This window comes from Andrena cerasifolii, chromosome 3, assembly GCF_050908995.1.
Source record: "Andrena cerasifolii isolate SP2316 chromosome 3, iyAndCera1_principal, whole genome shotgun sequence".
Classification (NCBI taxonomy): Eukaryota; Metazoa; Arthropoda; class Insecta; order Hymenoptera; family Andrenidae; genus Andrena; species Andrena cerasifolii.
The window spans coordinates 615,577-634,561 of NC_135120.1; the positions used below are offsets into that span (position 1 = coordinate 615,577).

The 18,985-nt window shown below is 41.9% G+C and overlaps 1 long non-coding RNA gene across 7 annotated transcripts; it reads right to left on the reverse strand.

Moving 5' to 3' along the window:
• Positions 1–2,185: 2,185 nt before the first annotated feature.
• Positions 2,186–6,255, reverse strand: LOC143367081 (uncharacterized). Of its 7 annotated transcripts, none has more exons than XR_013084935.1 (9): positions 5,421–6,254; positions 4,857–5,157; positions 4,677–4,774; positions 4,320–4,576; positions 4,130–4,241; positions 3,636–3,847; positions 3,349–3,500; positions 2,730–3,272; positions 2,186–2,546 (listed from the first exon to the last, which is right to left on the reverse strand). It is a non-coding gene; the product is annotated as an uncharacterized LOC143367081 (long non-coding RNA). The 7 variants fall into 7 exon arrangements; XR_013084934.1 differs by having other exon boundaries at positions 2,730–2,870; positions 3,081–3,500; positions 5,421–6,042; XR_013084938.1 differs by having other exon boundaries at positions 2,186–2,525; positions 2,730–3,500; positions 5,421–6,255.
• Positions 6,256–18,985: the final 12,730 nt, after the last annotated feature.

Here is an 18,985-nt window from a genome sequence, read left to right on the forward strand (position 1 = left end):
TTTATTCGTATTTTAGTTGATTACCATATATTTAGTCGAGAATGTACGAATAAATACGAGAAAATTATTCATGGCCGACAATTAAAATCCCCACGCTTCAAATAAAAATTGGCTCGAGTTATGTAATGCTCATCTCTAGTATTTTGCTATATCATTGAGGCAGTAAGAGTAACAACGGACTAACCCACTTTTTTTTTTAAATTCAGTTAGTAATTTTTTTTTTAATGTAGGTTAATCCGTTGTTGCTCTCACTGCCTCAATTATAACATAAATTCGACAGCGATTTCAAGTGATGTATGTGTCACGGTAAAAGCATTAATTTAGTAAATGTATACAGTTCCCAGCAGTTCCTAATCAATGTATGCCTAAAATGCATATAACCTAACCTCTAATCGTACGAAAATGCATACATTGACTGCATCACGCTTTTACTGTGGCATATTTATCCACCTAACGCTTCAGTTTTGCTATGATTCCACGTTGGCAGTCCTCCCGAGTAGGCGCCATCTCGTATTCACTATCTGAACTAAATTTGTCACGTGACTTGCTCTGTATTATCGCCAATATGGCGGAACTCGTATTTGGGAATGCAATCACGGGCTTACGTTGTTTGTCGTTATATGAGCAAATTTTGAGCTGGGTGAGGTCTCATTCGAAAGAGGAAGGTTCAGTACAGCCCGCTCTGCTCATCGTTTGAGTCACAAAACTCTTTTAGTGACGTACAAATACTTGGAATCTGCGAGTGAATTTTGCCCACTTTTTCTCTACTTTGGACACTCATATTATTACATATCAACACAATTTCTTTGAACCATGAGCAGAGCGGGCTGCATTCAACCTTCATCTTTCGAATGAGACCTCGCCCAGCCCAAAATTTGCTCATATATGGACAAACAACGTCAGCGCGCAAACCCATGTTTCGGGCCAGATTATGTCGGTATACAGAGCGCTGCATTACCCGTGTCTACCCCCTTAAGGACATCTTGTAAATAACAAAAGATGTAAAAGCGTTTGCGTTTGAAAGGGGCACTTGAACCCCGAGAGCGAAAGTGAACGGACGTGCAATTATAAATGTAGCGAAATTCTTATTTGTATTGTTTAAATTCGTTGAGTTCATTAAATTTATTAGTTGTTTGTGTTCAAATCGTTTCCTTACATTATTATTTTTATCTCTAAAAATCCGCGTCCAGGGAGCAGAACGCCTTAGCGTTCCACGGACATTGTCCCGCGCTTGAATTCCCCACCAGAAAACTACTAGTCCCCCAAGGCCACGCAACATAATATTGTTGCGACTCCCGTCTAGCGGCGTGTAGTATAAGCTTCAGAAGCGCGAAGTTCGAATCGGATCACACGACTGTAATAGGAAAGGGAGACAAGGTGAAGTTCGCGCAAGCCTGAGGTGTTTGAAAATAGTTAGAGATTCTTTTAATGAGGGGACTTCAAGATTATAAACTAATCGATACCCACTTGGAAACGGGTGTTTGAATAAATGAATCTCACCTTTCTCCCTTCACCTAGGTGTGTAATTACAGCGCAATGTGGTTAAACGCTCGTTTTTGCAAAAATCGATAACCGAAAGGAATCGGATCGACGAATACGATTTTAGCTAATAAATCTGTAAATTTGCGATTGGCTCTTAGAATCTAAGACATTTTGTAATTAACAAAAGGTGGAAAAGGGGTGAATTTTTAGAAAGCGTCACTTGAGCCTGAAAAGCCATCACGAGTAGTCGTATAAATAAAAGTTCTGTTCAGATTGAAATTGTGTTTAAAATCGTTTATTTTCTTCCATTACAGTTACAAATTTACTAAGTTCAAGCAGTTTCATTCCGTTCTTATTACTACTTTCATCATGTTTTCCATTAAAAAATGTGCGTCCAAGGAGCAGAGTGCCTAAGTACTCCACGGGCGTCGACCCTCGCCGAATTCCCTACCAAGGATCCAGAGGACCCAAACGGCCTCGCAACATTTTGGTGACAGCGGTGGGATCTTTTTCAAATTCGCCGGCTCGTGGACGCAGGATCTGAGGAGCAGCCATCTGCAAATCCTGGCGGTACTTCTTCCCTGGGTATTGGACGATCTTCCCCGACGCTGCACGCACCCCGACGGAGGTTTATCATCGTCGAGACCAATCACCACTGCGTAACTGACGTTAATCACCGTAATTGTGAGAGATACTAGTTAACTTAAATTTGATTATTGAGTTCATTGTTCATCGTTCACCGTTCTATAATTCGCCGTAGTTATTAAGATAGTTATTGTTCCTGCTAAGTTAGTTAATATTCGCATTACGAAAATGTGGCGTATTAATCGAAACGCGTTAAGATGGAGGAGAGAACGGCAATCTCGGTCGGACAGCCTACAAAATCTTGAGGCCGAGGATATATCCGTTTAGCCTGCGCGAGTAGAGCCTCCATTTGCCGTGTCATGGCCTCGGCCGCCGGTTATTCTGCCAACGCGAAATTACCTACCTTGGGCATAGTATCTCTAGCGGAGGAGTGAAACCGGATCCCGGGAAAATCAAAGCTGTAAAGTTGTTCCCCATTCCTAAAACCAAAAAGAATATTAAACAATTTTTAGGCCTGGTCGGTTATTATAGACGTTTCATTCCTGATATGGCAAAAGCCGCGAAACCTTTGACGCGGTTGTTGAAAGCGGACATTCCTTTTGATTGGAACGTTAATGCCCAATTTGCTTTTGAAAATTTACGTGATATAATTTGTTCCGAACCTTTATTGCAATTTCCGGATTTCAAACAACCTTTCCTTGTGACCTCGGATGCTTCGAATTACGCTGTGGGAGCCGTGTTGAGCCAGGGCCAGATTGGAAAAGATCTTCCTATTGCATATGCGTCAAGGACGCTTAACAGCGCTGAAATCAATTATTCCACCATTGAAAAGGAGTTACTTGCTGTTATCTTCGCACTTGATCACTTTCGACCCTATTTATATGGTCAACAATTCACTTTAATAACTGATCATCGCCCGCTGGTCTGGTTACATAATGTAAAGGATCCTATTTCCCGGATCATGAGGTGGCGAATTAAATTAAACGAGTACGACTACAACATAGTATAAAAACCAGGGAAAGTAAATTCCAATACAGACGCGCTATCCCGCAACCCTCCGGATCCTATCTATCTCGACCAAAACTCTTCTTCCCCGATCACAGAATTCACCACTAACCGAACAAAGACGGACTGCACTGACACCCCTCCTTTTAAGCGTCTGCAAAGGGTAGTCGTAGGCGCCAACGACGCACCACTTGCAGATTCTGAGAAAGTAGAGGGTATGGACTGTGATAGAATATGGGAAAATAATGAGAAGTTAATAGCTACTATCTTTCTCACCCATGAAGAAAATCTTAACGGTCCACCTGAAGTCTTCATTGAGGGTGAACACTCCAACGACAGTTCAATGGACAGTGACGTTTATTTTACTGCAGACGAAGAGATGTCACCTTCTCTTACGGTAGAAATACCTGAGAAGCATGGAGCCCTTACTGAAAATGTAGAGATTGGAGGATCGTTCTTGAGAGGTTGTGGGGGTATGCCCCGATTTGGGAGTCGTTTGGACATCGGAAAGGCCGACTTCGAAGGCACCCCGCCACAGATACCGCTAGGGGCTGCCCACGTACCTCAGGGTGAGCAGGCGGTGTTCGACAGGGGACATCGGAGAGGCTTTGACAAAAAGCACCCCACCCAGGTCTCCAACTTGGCACCCACGGCTTGTGTCAAGTTAGGGGCTGAGGAGCCAACAGAGGCTGAAAGATGCCGGCTTTTATTTGAGACGAAGTCCGTAGATGATGAGACACGATCCTCCGTTAAAACGACCTCAGGAAATGGTGACCTAATTGAACAAAGCAATAGTAGAGTTTTAAGGACAAAGACTATTTCACTAATGTCAAACATTCATCACTCCTTTCCTCCCAATATCATTTATACTAAAGACTATCTCTATATGCGCAAAGATAATGCTATTCCTTTCTTCTCTCTCGATAATGAAGTTGTATCTCAAACCACTAAAGATTTATTAAGTTATAATAAATTTTCCCTTGAACAGGTTAAACAATATAAACCCAATGTCGGAGAAACAATGGTTTTCCCTAACGAAAAACCTTTTATCTTTCACCTTTTTGTTTAATCCTAGACAACAGAATCGGTAAATCACGCCCACCTTGAATCCTCAGTAACTTCTCTCAAACATCTTATGGACTCTTTAGATGTCAAAACTGTTAGCATCTCTAGAAATGATAATAATATTGAGCCAATTAGTTGGGATTCCATCGAAAGCCTTTTAAAACAGGAATTAAGTAACTTACAATATACTATTACTGGTTGTACTGGCGAAGTTGTAACTCCACTTCCATCCAGGAGACCACTTATCATAAAAGAGTTCCATGAATCTACCATAGGTGGTCACCAAGGTATCCAGAAACTCTTCCATAGAATCAGGGAAGACTTTTACTGGCCACACATAGGAAAGGAAATAAGAAACTTCGTTCATTCTTGTTCAAGCTGTCAGAGGAATAAAATATTTCTGCTAAGATCAAACAACCCATGCGAATAACCGACACTCCTAAAAGAGCATTTGAAAAGGTGCAGATGGATATAGTCGGTCCTTTACCGGAAACGAAAAAGGGCAATCGATACTTATTAACTCTCCAAGATAATCTTACCAAATATTCGGACGCAATTCCACTGGTCAGTATTGATTCAGTCTCTGTGGCCATGGCTCTGGCTGAACAATTTATCAGCAGATTCGGGTGCCCTAGAACTATACAAACCGACCAGGGGAGTAATTTTGTTAGCAACATAATGAAAACCTTTTGTAGAATATTTAGAATCCAACAAATTACCTCTACTGCATTTCATCCACAATCCTTGGGATCCCTCGAACGGGCACACCGAGTTTTCATGGACTATTTAAAACATTTTTACACGAAGACTGACTGGGACGATTGGATTCGTTTTGGTATTTTTTCATATAATACGTCTGTCCACGAAACTACCGGTTTCACCCCCCACGAGCTTGTATTTGGCGCAAAAGCTATTACCCCCTCAGAGTTTGTTAAGCAACAGGTTCCACGAACGTTTGTCGATTACTTGGATAACTTGTTATCAAAGGTAACCACGACACAGGCATTAGCAGCAGCGAATCTAGGAAGGGCACAGCAAAGGAGCAAACTCGATTATGATAGGAAAGTAAACCCTCGTAAATTTTCTGTAGGAGACGACGTATATTTGTTCAGGGAACCAAAAATATCAAAATTCGACTCCAGCTGGTTAGGACCATACAAAATTCTTAGAATGTTTAACGACTTAAATGCAGAGATAGGTATAAGAGTTAACAAAACTAAAATAGTTAATGTGAATAAACTAAAATTAGCCTGCGTAAGATTAGACTCCTTATAGACAGTTACCTTTATTATGATAGCGTTGTTGTACTCCTTTATTGTTAGAATGTGCTACACCACCTTGGCATAAGTTAAGAACACTTTCTTCCAATTGTTTGCGAATTCGATGCTGTGTTAGTTTAATTTAAAATTTCATGTACTATTATGTATTACCCGGAATTAATCTGGAGACGGCACAGTAAACATTCCATAGTATTTCTCGAATCGCATTCTTCGCGGGGCCCTGGGTGGACCTAGTAGCTCGGGCTACCGTGGGGAAGGTGAGGAGGGGAAGCTCGGAAATACTTCATTGCGAGAAGTTTACTTATAGATTAAATTAACAATGTAAGTCAACTTTGATAAATGTATTTTTTTTTTCGGAAAAGCTGTTTCCATTGGAAAACACCTTTTGTATAAGGGGGGAAGTGTTCCGACGCCCGTCTTGCGGCGTGTAGTATAAGCTTCAGAAGCGCGAATTTCGAATCGGATCACACGACTGTAATAGGAAAGGGAGACAAGGTGAAGTTCGCGCAAGCCTGAGGTGTTTGAAAATAGTTAGAGATTCTTTTAATGAGGGGCTTCAAGATTATAAACTAATCGATACCCACTTGGAAACGGGTGTTTGAATAAATGAATCTCACCTTCCCCCCTTCACCTAGGTGTGTAATTACAGCGCAATGTGGTTAAGGCTGCCGTCTCATTTTTGTTATGGTCCGAATCGATCGAAGCGTCCCTTGTAAACAGACGGGCCCTAATGAAACTACTGCGGTCGATAAAAAGAAGTTATACAGAGGTGACATCTCCAGGTACTCTGTGTAGACGAATTTTTTTTCGCATAGTTGCAACATCTTCCTTTCTCTCTGTCTCTGCCGCGCTGTTGCCACATATCTTTCTATCGAGACGTCTTGAAGGAATACGGCACGAGAGCTGCGTCTAGCGTCAGAGCCTCGCTGAGCGTAAAGGAGGATAGCAATAATGAAAGATAGAGAGGTTGGGTAGTGAAGTTAGGAAACATGTCAATGAAACAATACTAATTTGCGAATCAATATTTTTTATTTATACGTAGAAGGATGTAATATTTTGTATAATCAATGTGCAATTGAGGACTCGGATGCAATAAGGGGACTACTTAGCGCTCTAAAATGTGAAAAATTATTGTCCAAACGCTAAGAAAGATTGGAAAATTAAATGTTATTAAACTGAATGTTAAAAAATATAGTGTTGTAAAGCTCGTCAGGGCACATTTTTTCAGTTTACAGTTTGTTTATCCAATCATTACTATTCGAGCTAAAAATTATAAAGAAAAAAATTTTCATCGTCCAAAATCATTATTTCTTTACACATAAATTGCGATAACTTGAGTAAATATTAAGGGATCGTTATGAGACTTGAAATATAAAACTCAGAAAACTCTAGCAAAGCCGCGAAATGTATGCACAAAACCCTTATGTTAAAAAATGTAATAATATTTAATTAAAAAGTAATACTGGACATAACCCATGTTTTCCACGTTCGCCGTTAAAAAGTATCGAGGCAATTTTGAGGTACATATAACTTGCAGCGACAAAGTTTTTCCTTAATATACAAGGAAGATTTTCACCAATTTTCACACTGCTTCATAAATAATTGTAGAAGATATGGCGATATATATAAATTCCGCGCGGCACCAACTGTCAACGCAAGTGCTAAAACTGCTAAATAGCGCATTATACGCGGCTCCTGACTGTTGGTGGCGCGCGGAATTATAACGATCCGTTAATATTTACTCAAGTTATCGCAATTTATGTTTAAAAAAATAATGATTTTACACGATGAAAAATTTTTTGTTTGTAATTTTCAGCTCGAATAGTAATGATTCGATAAACAAACTGTAAATAGAAAAAATGTGTGTCGTGACGAGCTTTACAACACTATATTTTTTAAAATACAGTTTAACAATATTTAATTTTCCAATCCTTTTTTAGAGTTTGGACAATAACGTTTCCCATTTTCGAACGCTAGTCCCCTTATTGCATCCGACCCTTCAATTTCAAAGCATACAAATCGAATAAGGTACATCACCGAAGTGTAACACACCAATCGTAATGAAATTTATGAATGCAATAATTCTTCTAAAAACATATAACGCTTTCTTTTTTACCAATCTATACATCAAATTATCTTATCTATCAACAAGAATTGTCTGTACAAATCGTACTGATTTTTTAAAAATATTAATTTGGAGAAAAAGTATATTTCAATTTAATACCTTTGTACATGCTTTTCTTCGGAATTGTTCCACAACTTCATTGTAGATTATTATCTTCTCTCATTCTGTGTAATTCCTTTTCTTCATTGACGGTCTGCCTACAATTTTACCAGGTTGCTCGTAATGAAATGTGACGTATGCTGTGTGGAGCTGTAACACATTATGTAATGTAAATTGTTACATGGGCCCTTTAGGTCCATCCCGTGCTTGCAGTCCACGCGTCGCTTTTGTTTCGCAAGGGCGATCCAGCGGAATCGCCTCGCGTGTAGCAATCGAGTGGTGCTGAGCCCGTGGCAACAGCGATGGGGACAGCGACCGCGCTCGGCCCAATTCCCCAATTATTTCTCAATAATCAGGGAATTGGTGAAGCAAGCGACAGTTGCCGACGGGACAGTTTCCCCCATTCGTAGGGATCGTTCGAGGTTTGGCCCGCGATCGGGAGCTGCTAAAAGATCCTTTCTTATTCGAGTGCTCGAGTTAGGAAGTCGCGACGGACCAGAGGACCGTCTAGATACCGCGACCACGTCTCCACGCAGATTCCGCGAAGCGCGATCGGCCGATAGTAATTCGTAAGAAGGGTAACTCCGTCCGACACACAGGAAACGGCATAGCCGGGAGAGCCCTTGCACGTCAATCGAGACCGACGTAGTACCGCTTAGAAGTACGTTAGAGACAGTGCGGTACGACGGGCTCTAGGCCATCGACATCCGAGAAGCACAGCGAGCGACCACGACCTACCCGTGGGTCAGCGACACTGCGAGCGACCGAAACACGAGACGGCAAGCGTGCCGCGCGACACCCGAGCGACACAGCGAGCGACAGCTGAGACGAAGCGCTGTCTCGAGGTAGGATAATCTTATTTATGTAACAATATATTTATCCTTATCGTTTCTCCCTTATATCCCCTGTACTTTATTCTTTCAACCCCTTGTCACCTTCCATATTCCCGGTAAGTATAGTCAAGGTGGGCCTTAGCCCTTCGATAGAGCAAGAACCCGGTAAATCATTCCAACCGCTCGGGGTGATTTACAGGAAGTCCTATATCGGGACGTAACAAAATACTTAATTGTTGTTTTATAAGCCTAATTTACCGAAATTTTACTGCAGATTTATAAAGTGTCAAATATTACCTGAAATATGGTATTTATTATTCCATTTGCCCTGGCATTACTGTCCCATACACCATGTTTGCAGTAATTTTGTAAAAAGTCCGCCTGTAAGAAATGATCGCAAACATTTCGGTAAATTTGGTATAAAAGTAAAAGTTTGTTTCAATAATTCGTCGAACACCATGCATACCTGCGATGCCCGTATGTACCAGCCTGGCGCATTTTGACCAAACCGGATTCTGTCTGTCTGCTCCTGTGAACTTAGAAATGTGTCTGAAAAAATTAAAGGGTGAATTAAATTTATTATTCCCTTTTCCACTTTCTTGGTAAAGTCACGCCGGCGTGAATTGACTCGCGTGATCGTATGATCCGCGAGTACAAGTGCCATTGCTGGCACATGTGACCACTGACAGAGTCTGATCAAATTTATTACTTGCTTAATTTTCTTGGTAAAGTCACGCCGGCGTGAATTGACTCGCGTGATCGTATGATCCGCGAGTACAAGTGCCATTGCTGGCACTTGTGACCACTGACAGAGTCTGATCAAATTTATTACTTGCTTAATTTTCTTGGTAAAGTCACGCCGGCGTGAATTGACTCGCGTGATCGTATGATCCGCGAGTACAAGTGCCATTGATAGCACTTGTGACCACTGACAGAGTCTGATCAAATTTATTACTTGCTTAATTTTCTTGGTAAAGTCACGCCGGCGTGAATTGACTCGCGTGATCGTATGATCCGCGAGTACAAGTGCCATTGCTGGCACTTGTGACCACTGACAGAGTCTGATCAAATTTATTACTTGCTTAATTTTCTTGGTAAAGCCACGCCGGCGTGAATTGACTCGCGTGATCGTATGATCCGCGAGTACAAGTGCCATTGATGGCACTTGTGACCACTCACAGAGTCTGATCAAATTTATTACTTGCTTAATTTTCTTGGTAAAGTCACGCCGGCGTGAATTGACTCGCGTGATCGTATGATCCACGAGTACAAGTGCTATTGCTGGCACTTGTGACCACTGACAGAGTCTGATCAAATTTATTACTTGCTTAATTTTCTTGGTAAAGTCACGCCGGCGTGAATTGACTCGCGTGATCGTATGATCCGCGAGTACAAGTGCCATTGCTGGCACTTGTGACCACTGACAGAGTCTGTTCAAATTTATTACTTGCTTAATTTTCTTGGTAAAGTCACACCGGCGTGAATTGACTCGCGTGATCGTATGATCCGCGAGTACAAGTGCCATTGCTGGCACTTGTGACCACTGACAGAGTCTGATCAAATTTATTACTTGCTTAATTTTCTTGGTAAAGTCACGCCGGCGTGAATTGACTCGCGTGATCGTATGATCCGCGAGTACAAGTGCCATTGCTGGCACTTGTGACCACTGACAGAGTCTGATCAAATTTATTACTTGCTTAATTTTCTTGGTAAAGTCACGCCGGCGTGAATTGACTCGCGTGATCGTATGATCCGCGAGTACAAATGCCATTGCTGGCACTTGTGACCACTGACAGAGTCTGATCAAATTTATTACTTGCTTAATTTTCTTGGTAAAGTCACGCCGGCGTGAATTGACTCGCGTGATCGTATGATCCGCGAGTACAAGTGCCATTGATGGCACTTGTGACCACTCACAAAGTCTGATCAAATTTATTACTTGCTTAATTTTCTTGGTAAAGTCACGCCGGCGTGAATTGACTCGCGTGATCGTATGATCCACGAGTACAAGTGCTATTGCTGGCACTTGTGACCACTGACAGAGTCTGATCAAATTTATTACTTGCTTAATTTTCTTGGTAAAGTCACGCCGGCGTGAATTGACTCGCGTGATCGTATGATCCGCGAGTACAAGTGCCATTGCTGGCACTTGTGACCACTGACAGAGTCTGTTCAAATTTATTACTTGCTTAATTTTCTTGGTAAAGTCACGCCGGCGTGAATTGACTCGCGTGATCGTATGATCCGCGAGTACAAGTGCCATTGCTGGCACTTGTGACCACTGACAGAGTCTGATCAAATTTATTACTTGCTTAATTTTCTTGGTAAAGTCACGCCGGCGTGAATTGACTCGCGTGATCGTATGATCCGCGAGTACAAGTGCCATTGCTGGCACTTGTGACCACTGACAGAGTCTGATCAAATTTATTACTTGCTTAATTTTCTTGGTAAAGTCACGCCGGCGTGAATTGACTCGCGTGATCGTATGATCCGCGAGTACAAGTGCCATTGCTGGCACTTGTGACCACTGACAGAGTCTGTTCAAATTTATTACTTGCTTAATTTTCTTGGTAAAGTCACACCGGCGTGAATTGACTCGCGTGATCGTATGATCCGCGAGTACAAGTGCCATTGCTGGCACTTGTGACCACTGACAGAGTCTGATCAAATTTATTACTTGCTTAATTTTCTTGGTAAAGTCACGCCGGCGTGAATTGACTCGCGTGATCGTATGATCCGCGAGTACAAGTGCCATTGCTGGCACTTGTGACCACTGACAGAGTCTGATCAAATTTATTACTTGCTTAATTTTCTTGGTAAAGTCACGCCGGCGTGAATTGACTCGCGTGATCGTATGATCCGCGAGTACAAGTGCCATTGCTGGCACTTGTGACCACTGACAGAGTCTGTTCAAATTTATTACTTGCTTAATTTTCTTGGTAAAGTCACACCGGCGTGAATTGACTCGCGTGATCGTATGATCCGCGAGTACAAGTGCCATTGCTGGCACTTGTGACCACTGACAGAGTCTGATCAAATTTATTACTTGCTTAATTTTCTTGGTAAAGTCACGCCGGCGTGAATTGACTCGCGTGATCGTATGATCCGCGAGTACAAGTGCCATTGCTGGCACTTGTGACCACTGACAGAGTCTGATCAAATTTATTACTTGCTTAATTTTCTTGGTAAAGCCACGCCGGCGTGAATTGACTCGCGTGATCGTATGATCCGCGAGTACAAATGCCATTGCTGGCACTTGTGACCACTGACAGAGTCTGATCAAATTTATTACTTGCTTAATTTTCTTGGTAAAGTCACGCCGGCGTGAATTGACTCGCGTGATCGTATGATCCGCGAGTACAAGTGCCATTGATGGCACTTGTGACCACTCACAAAGTCTGATCAAATTTATTACTTGCTTAATTTTCTTGGTAAAGTCACGCCGGCGTGAATTGACTCGCGTGATCGTATGATCCACGAGTACAAGTGCTATTGCTGGCACTTGTGACCACTGACAGAGTCTGATCAAATTTATTACTTGCTTAATTTTCTTGGTAAAGTCACGCCGGCGTGAATTGACTCGCGTGATCGTATGATCCGCGAGTACAAGTGCCATTGCTGGCACTTGTGACCACTGACAGAGTCTGTTCAAATTTATTACTTGCTTAATTTTCTTGGTAAAGTCACGCCGGCGTGAATTGACTCGCGTGATCGTATGATCCGCGAGTACAAGTGCCATTGCTGGCACTTGTGACCACTGACAGAGTCTGATCAAATTTATTACTTGCTTAATTTTCTTGGTAAAGTCACGCCGGCGTGAATTGACTCGCGTGATCGTATGATCCGCGAGTACAAGTGCCATTGCTGGCACTTGTGACCACTGACAGAGTCTGATCAAATTTATTACTTGCTTAATTTTCTTGGTAAAGTCACGCCGGCGTGAATTGACTCGCGTGATCGTATGATCCGCGAGTACAAGTGCCATTGCTGGCACTTGTGACCACTGACAGAGTCTGTTCAAATTTATTACTTGCTTAATTTTCTTGGTAAAGTCACACCGGCGTGAATTGACTCGCGTGATCGTATGATCCGCGAGTACAAGTGCCATTGCTGGCACTTGTGACCACTGACAGAGTCTGATCAAATTTATTACTTGCTTAATTTTCTTGGTAAAGTCACGCCGGCGTGAATTGACTCGCGTGATCGTATGATCCGCGAGTACAAGTGCCATTGCTGGCACTTGTGACCACTGACAGAGTCTGATCAAATTTATTACTTGCTTAATTTTCTTGGTAAAGTCACGCCGGCGTGAATTGACTCGCGTGATCGTATGATCCGCGAGTACAAGTGCCATTGCTGGCACTTGTGACCACTGACAGAGTCTGATCAAATTTATTACTTGCTTAATTTTCTTGGTAAAGTCACGCCGGCGTGAATTGACTCGCGTGATCGTATGATCCGCGAGTACAAGTGCCATTGCTGGCACTTGTGACCACTGACAGAGTCTGATCAAATTTATTACTTGCTTAATTTTCTTGGTAAAGTCACGCCGGCGTGAATTGACTCGCGTGATCGTATGATCCGCGAGTACAAGTGCCATTGCTGGCACTTGTGACCACTGACAGAGTCTGTTCAAATTTATTACTTGCTTAATTTTCTTGGTAAAGTCACACCGGCGTGAATTGACTCGCGTGATCGTATGATCCGCGAGTACAAGTGCCATTGCTGGCACTTGTGACCACTGACAGAGTCTGATCAAATTTATTACTTGCTTAATTTTCTTGGTAAAGTCACGCCGGCGTGAATTGACTCGCGTGATCGTATGATCCGCGAGTACAAGTGCCATTGCTGGCACTTGTGACCACTGACAGAGTCTGATCAAATTTATTACTTGCTTAATTTTCTTGGTAAAGTCACGCCGGCGTGAATTGACTCGCGTGATCGTATGATCCGCGAGTACAAGTGCCATTGCTGGCACTTGTGACCACTGACAGAGTCTGTTCAAATTTATTACTTGCTTAATTTTCTTGGTAAAGTCACACCGGCGTGAATTGACTCGCGTGATCGTATGATCCGCGAGTACAAGTGCCATTGCTGGCACTTGTGACCACTGACAGAGTCTGATCAAATTTATTACTTGCTTAATTTTCTTGGTAAAGTCACGCCGGCGTGAATTGACTCGCGTGATCGTATGATCCGCGAGTACAAGTGCCATTGCTGGCACTTGTGACCACTGACAGAGTCTGATCAAATTTATTACTTGCTTAATTTTCTTGGTAAAGTCACGCCGGCGTGAATTGACTCGCGTGATCGTATGATCCGCGAGTACAAGTGCCATTGCTGGCACTTGTGACCACTGACAGAGTCTGATCAAATTTATTACTTGCTTAATTTTCTTGGTAAAGTCACGCCGGCGTGAATTGACTCGCGTGATCGTATGATCCGCGAGTACAAGTGCCATTGCTGGCACTTGTGACCACTGACAGAGTCTGATCAAATTTATTACTTGCTTAATTTTCTTGGTAAAGTCACGCCGGCGTGAATTGACTCGCGTGATCGTATGATCCGCGAGTACAAGTGCCATTGCTGGCACTTGTGACCACTGACAGAGTCTGTTCAAATTTATTACTTGCTTAATTTTCTTGGTAAAGTCACACCGGCGTGAATTGACTCGCGTGATCGTATGATCCGCGAGTACAAGTGCCATTGCTGGCACTTGTGACCACTGACAGAGTCTGATCAAATTTATTACTTGCTTAATTTTCTTGGTAAAGTCACGCCGGCGTGAATTGACTCGCGTGATCGTATGATCCGCGAGTACAAGTGCCATTGCTGGCACTTGTGACCACTGACAGAGTCTGATCAAATTTATTACTTGCTTAATTTTCTTGGTAAAGTCACGCCGGCGTGAATTGACTCGCGTGATCGTATGATCCGCGAGTACAAGTGCCATTGCTGGCACTTGTGACCACTGACAGAATCACTTTACACCGCCGTGCGAGGCCGGACCGATGCAATAGTTTCACTATTTTCGGAGTGAGACCTTTTCCGCTTTTTCAAGCTTTTGGATTTTTCTTTCGCTCTTTCTGCTAATATAAATTGAGGCTCCCGAATAGGCATGCACCTATTGTGCCGACTATCTACTAATTCGGGTAGCATGCATTCTAAATAAAATTGAACCAGTTTTGGCTCCATTTCAGTAGTAGGACAAGGGGGATTCTAATTCTAGTTTCAAGGTCATGATCATGACCTTGAAAGTCAAATTTGAAAATTTATTTTTTTGTCGGCGGGCTGGCAGCGGATGACGTCATAGAGATGGCGGAGTGGTGGGGGGTATCATCGAGGAGGAGGAGGAGGAACCGCGGGTGAAAGTGCGCTACTCTGGAGCGTGGTACAGACTGTCGGTAAGGAAGGTGCTACTCTGGAGCGTGGTACAGACTGTCGGTAAGGAAGGTGCTACTCTGGAGCGTGGTACAGACTGTCGGTAAGGAAGGAAATATTAATTTTATGATATTAATATAAATGAAAAAACTTCGCGGGGCGACGGGGCTCGAACCCAAGACCTCCGCGGTACGAGTCAGCCGCCTAACCAACTCCCCCAAACGCCGTCTCAGACATTAGTCTTTTCCGAATGGTACATATAGCGAAACCAACGGAGCGTCACATATGTGACACACACACACACACACACACACACACACACACACACCATGAGCAGTTGCCAAACGTCGGCGTATAATAATAATTTATTTTTATCAGAAATTTTATCAGAAATTGTTTCGGACGATGTCGGGAAAGATCGGCGTTTTTCGACACCGCGTCTTCGAGGGAAAGAGACGGAGCATTACTTTAAAGTTAAAATTCTAGGAGGGAAAGAGACACCACTACATAGGGGATAGAATCGCATGCATTCTAAAGCTAACTGTATTTCAAAGCGTTCCGATTTAACGTCGCTGCGTATCGCGCGATCTCGCGTAATTCGACTCCTCTGGAACGGCCGTGCAGGGTGATGTCACTTGGCGGCGCGAAGAACGAAATAGAATTATGCTGCGTCAGCAGAAATCTTTTTTCCCAACGCAGAGAAATAATAATTATTGAAACGGCGAATCTTAAAAATTAGGCCGTGGGAGGAGGAACACGGGTAAATAAAATTGAGAAATAATATATGTTTGAGAAATATATATATTGTTACAAATAATAATATGAAAGAATAATACGAAGGAATAATATAGAATATAAAAAATATAATTAAAATTTATTTGGCTTAATTATCCCACTCGATCACATCATCAGCAAATAGATTAGTTAATGGTAAATCCATAGGAACTTGCACAGGGTCAGTTTGAACTGCAACAACACTAGCCCGAAGCCCCGATACTTTATTCCTATACGTATCAAAATCAATATTTTCCGCTTTGACGTTTCGCCAAACCAGACTCTTTGGATGATACTCATGATTATTCCGAGATATAGTTATTTGTACATTATCATCATCATCGAAATCGCGTAAAAACGTTTGTTGTTCATATCGATGCATCCAATATTCCTCATCATCCTCGAAGTAGTCGTGTATTGGATTATCGCATTTTTTAAAAACTTTTAAAAAAATGTCGCCATCCTGATTAGCTTCCGCCTCATAAAGTTCTGCACATTGAATTTCTTCGGTTTGAACCGCAACATTTCGACAGGCCACATACATTTTCGGGCTGGATGAATGGATAACTGCCGCAGCAGCGGTGATCGTAGCGGTAGCCGGACGTTTCAAATTCATGGGCAATGACATAATCTGAAACCGAGTTTTCTTATAATTCTCAAAGTTACTAACACAACGATTCACTAAAATATGATAATGGAAACTTACGGTATTAATCGATTGCATTTCCATGCGTTGAACGATTGATAATATCCTTCAAAAGCAATCTTCTTCAAAGTAATTTCACGTAACACAAAAAATGCAAAAAGTGTTTCAAAGAACTGTCAAAGCGACTGCACGTTGACCACGATTTGAAGACAACTGGTCTCGCTGCATCTCCAAGCTGCCACATGTGGGCCCATGCCTAAAGTTGCATAGCTTTGCAAAGTAGGATGCCTTTGTTCTTCGCCATCTTCATCACAGGCCACCTGCATTTTCGCTGACCATCCTCACCTTCTATACATATTCGAATTATTCACTGACCATCCTCAGAGTGCACTTATCATATCCTTCGAATTCTTCTCCCTTCTTCTTTGGACACATCATTCGATTAGGTCACACCACTTTTGATCGCGTATCGAACGTGTATTGGACGTCTATTGAACCACTTTCAACGCCTAACGTACCACTTTCAACGTCTATCGTACCACTTTCAACGTCATTCGTACCACTCTAAACGTGTATCAAACGTGTATTGGACCACTTTCAACGTCTATCGTACCTCTCTGAACATGTATCGAACGGCTTTGAATGGATATCCAACGGGTTTTGAACGCTTTTGAACGGCTTTCAACGTGAATCGAACGGGTACTGAACGGCTTTCAACATGTGCCGAACGGGTATCAAACGGGTCCTGAACGGGTATTGAACGGTTTTGAACGGCTTTCAACGTGTACCGAACGGGTATCGAACGGGTATTGAACTGGTATCGAACGGATTTTGAACGGTTTTCAACGTGAATCGAACGGGTACTGAACGGTTTTCAACGTGAATCGAACGGACGTCTATCAAACGTGTATTGGACCACTTTCAACGTCTATCGTACCACTTTCAACGCCTAACGTACCACTCTGAATGTCTATCAAACGTCTATTGTACCACTTTCAACATCTATCGTACCACTTTCAACGCCTAACGTACCACTCTCAACGTGTATCGAACGTCTATCGTACCACTTTCAACGCCTAACGTACCACTCTGAACATCTATCAAACGTCTATCATACGTGTATGGTTCCCGCTTTGATCATGAATCGTACTACTTCTACATAATAATTACAACTATCTTCTTAATCTAGCGTGCATGCAGGAGGTTGGTGGTTGAGGAGGGTGAAGCAAAACAGTTATGCATTAAAAATTTATTATATTTTATTTGTGTATTTCCCTCTGGCGTTTAGACCACCAGTTGAATATTTTTAAATACATTTTGCATGGTACAGTGCTTTGCGTGTCAGCCTCATCGCAGAGTATTAACTACATTTAGCTTATTTAGGGATATGATATCCTCGTAGTCAATGTCCAGCGTCTCGATGATCACGTCCACTCTCGTATTTTCATCGAGGAAATCCACGAGCCACTCGCAGCAATTCCTATTTCAATTGCTCTGCAAATTATGCCATACTATACTATTCTTTGTTATATTATATTAAACTACTTTGATTTATATTTTATTTATTTACATTCTACTTAACCTTAAGAAGGTGACAGGTTCTCAAAACAGTTGACAAACATCATTTGCAATTTAAATTTACGGAACTTAAGAATTCTAATGAAAATAATAAAAATCGTTTTTTTTCTATTTCTTGGAATATCATCAAATATTTTACATTAGTTTCCACTTTGCTTACATCTTAAAATTTCAGTACTTGTCGTATGCGGTCGAAACTGTTGCATGTTGAAAACAGTAATCTTCATCAGATTTGTGCTGAAAACAGTCATGTCATCTTCAAAATCAAAAATCGAAAAATTCAAAACCTTGTAATTTTTAAACAAATTCGAAATCGGCAAAACAATGACTTAAATCCCCCATAACTTAACGAGGACTACATCATATTCCGTTTAAAACAAATTTCCAGATATCAAGGGAAAAAAGTGGTCAATTTGGCGTGGAATGACCCATATGTTTTGTTTACCATAGACTAAAAATTGTATTTTACAAATAGTAGTTTACTTTTACAGTTAGCATATAAATTTTTAACTAAATTTCAATTCGATAAATTACTTTCATTTATCCAAATTTCCTTATCAGCTACAATCGCTAATTCATACGCTTGTTTTTTTTTTTTTATAGGAATTGTACGCGGCAAGACTTCTGGCAGGGCTAGCATTAGGAATATTTATTTGCTTTCTCCCAATGTACATAGGCGAGATATCGTCACCAGCGACACGTGGTGCTGCATCATCTTTGGTAGGCATTATATACAATACCGGCATTCTTGTGACGTTCATAGTTGCCCCGCATCTCTCGTTATCTCTGATGGCTGGAATTTTCTTGGTCGTCAACATTGCTTTCGCAATCGCCTGTTGTTTTATGCCCGAGTCACCGTACTTCCTGATAATGAGAAATAGAGTGGACGAAGCGGAAGACGTTTTGGAACAACTAAGAGGGAAAGCCGACGTTTCTGAAGAATTGCAAACGATGGTTGACTCCCTATCGAAAACAGAGAAAGACGTGGTAAAGAGTGAAACTCTGAAGGACATGTTTGCATCGCGTGGAAATTTACGTGCCCTCATTATTATACTGCTGTTTACCGTGATGCACAATTTCGGTGGTTTCTTTACAATTCTCATATACGGTCAGCTCATCTTCAAATCAACCA